We start from the raw sequence: 3,193 nt of genomic DNA, 5'->3' as shown, positions 1-3,193 counted from the left end.
TATATATGGCATTAGTAATAATGATGTTTGTCGATAATAAAGGAGCCTTAAAAACTTAACTTCCATCAGTGTGGAGAGGGAAAATTACTCCATTCTACTTCAGAAAATTTATATCAGAGTTTAACATCTAAGATAAATAGTTCCATTTCTGAAGATATGGCAGTTGCACTTGCTGCCATTTACTTTCTGTGTCTATATTCCCTAAGTCTCCTATCTCCAAGTGACAGGCATTAGCTATATGATCACTTCCTCATCTTAAAGTGAAACAAATTGTTATCTTCAATGGCAGAGGTAAGAAACCTATTCTAGAAATATTTCGAAGTAAGAACATCCTTCTAAGCAAGATTTCTTTTAGTCTTTGGAAGACACTTCCAGTACTGATTTATATAGCTATAGATTATCACTAATTTAATTATGCTTCTGGAATGGATTATGTTTTAATTTTAGAATTCCTTGGGCTTGGTTACAATTTTATCACTACTTTAAGCCTTTCTCAAGGGCACAATTTTTATCAAGCAATCAAGTGCAAACATTAGGTAAGGCCAGGGGTCATTCATCCTCTTCCCTCCTTCCTGCAAACAGTACTTTTATAGAGCTTTCCAAACTTTAGGGAGTACATGAAACCATTTCCTTTTACTACTGGGACTGCTTCTCCTATTAAACTGTTCATTAATTATGCCAATTACATTTGAATGGTACTAGAAAGTTTAAAGGGTAAAATATGAGTCAGTGTATGATTTTAGTACTTGATTTTGTCTAGAATTTTATATCCCTTTAGGATTGTTTCTGCTCCAAAACAAAGTATCTATATAATTATCTATCTTATTATTTTTATTTCTAACTACATATAATGAATACCTTAAAAGTGGAATCCATGCAGAGCTTAATAGTCTTTTATATCCAAAACATGTATATGCTTTATAATAAGATAAACCATATGTAAAATAGAGACTTTCCCATGTAAACATTGAGCTTGATAAGGAATAAAATGGACACCCAGGCACCCACCGACCCAGTTAAAAAAACTGAACATTACGATAACTCGAAACTCCCTTTGTGCCTCTGCCAGGTCGTAGCTCTCTGCCGTGACCTAAAGGTAATCCTTGTCCACACTCTGAATTGTGTATTGTGTTCTTTATAATTTATACATTTTATGTATATTTTAACAAACTATTGATTAATTTTACATATGTTTGAATTTATAACTATAGAACAACTGCATATTTTTTATAAAATGGTCAAAACGATCAATGATTTATCCATTTTGACTCATGTGTCATGCTATAGATCCAGTGTACATATCATTTATCCTTACTATTGTATAGAATAAGATTATATGATTATTAAATAATTTATTTACTCTGTCAATGGACATTCATTCAGGTCGTTTGAAATTTGTTGCCCTTAGAAGCTGTAGGAGAGAGCTACCTGACAGCACCTGTGGCCTTAAGTTCAGGAAGGGAGCCAGGGAAAAAAGCACTCTGATTCTACCTCCCTCACACCTTCTGATCTGCTGGTTTCCCATTGAACAAATCCAACCAAAATGGCAAGGAATACTCTCAGTGTAGAATATTAAAGTAACCCTTTCGGCATTCAGAGAAAGATGATGGAGAAAAGTGGAGAGCTGGTACAGAGCGGTGAATGAAAAACACAGTAATAGCAATTTACACTCTTGCTGGAAATGTATAAATGTTCTGAGGGTTCCTATGCTTGCCAGCACTTTTTGTTATCCAATTATGCATAATATCTATTGCACGAATATCTTTTCCATTTATTTAGATGTTTAAAAGTCTTTCAATAAATCCTTATGATTTTCTCCAAAAAGATTTGGTTCATCTTTTGTTAATTTAATCCTTGGGATAGCAAGTGAATTAAGAACTCAAATTATCACTATAAAATGGTTGTTTTAGCTTGTAATTGTTATGATTTTAATAAGATTGTACATGTTTTCTGTTTATTAATTAGACATTTTTTATCTTCTAAAGTTCTTATTTAAAAAAATTTTCTATCGTGCATTTTTTTGGTATTTTAATATGTTCATGAAATGTATTAGATACTAATCCTTTTACTACATATTTGCAAATACTTTGAGTTCGTGAAGCTTATAAACAGAAATTCTATAGTAATTAATTTTTGTTTACATTTATTTTTCAGTGTATATGTGTTTTAAGAAATCTTTTTCTTTGAGTCAAAATGTATTCACTTATATTTTTTTCTAAATTATCACAATTTAAGGTTTTAATTCACTTGGAATTTATTTTTGTGTATGATATGAGGTAGAGAACCGATCTTATTTTTCTTATGTTATTAACTGTTTTTTTGAGGTACATTTTTTAAACTGTTTATCTATTTGAGAAATACTAAAAATTTTAAATATTGTTTCCAAAAATGTGTTGGGCAGTTTCAGGGTTCTATAGCACATTATTCCTCTGATTTATTTTTATAATCTTAAACCAATAGAACATTATCTCAATATAGCAGCCCATCTCCTTTAATATTTTCTAAAATATTGTCTAGACTGATCTCATCAAATAGATCTTTCTATGATGATAGAAATGTTTCACATCTGCAATGTACATTATGATGACCACTAGCTATATGTAGCTATTGAGCACTTAAATGTTGCTAGTGTGACTGAGAAACTGCACTTTTAATTTTACATAGCTATTAGCTACTTTATTAAACATCCCAGACCCACTTATTCCTAGCACATTTGTCTTCTATATAAAATTCACAATCGTCTTGTAAATTTCCATGAAATGCTCTGTTGCAATGTTGCTTGAGACAGCATTGAAGCAAAAACTCAGAATAATTATAACTAAGATCTTTAATACATGAAAACTTCCTATTTATAAATTTGACACAACTCTAAAAATTTATTTAGATATTAAGAAGTCTTTCAATAAAGCCTTATAAGTTTCTCTATGAAGATGTCTATTTCTCGTTCATTTATTTCTAGGTCACTTATTTCTTGTTGTTAATAGAAGTAACATCTGAGTTACTTTTTTGATTATTTAGTGCTGGTACATAAAAACTGATTTTGTGTCTCGCAAAACAGGTAAACTATTATTTCTGATAATTTTATATAGATTTTGGGAATCCTGTTTGGATAATTTGCAGATGTGTGAATAATATTTCTTCTTTCTAATCCTTTTTAATTTTTTACTTATTTCATTGTACAATTACTGGCTAA

Source organism: Pteropus vampyrus, unplaced genomic scaffold (genome assembly GCF_000151845.1).
Source record: "Pteropus vampyrus isolate Shadow unplaced genomic scaffold, Pvam_2.0 Scaffold108, whole genome shotgun sequence".
NCBI lineage: Eukaryota > Metazoa > Chordata > Mammalia > Chiroptera > Pteropodidae > Pteropus > Pteropus vampyrus.
Note: the sequence above shows the minus strand (reverse complement) of the source record.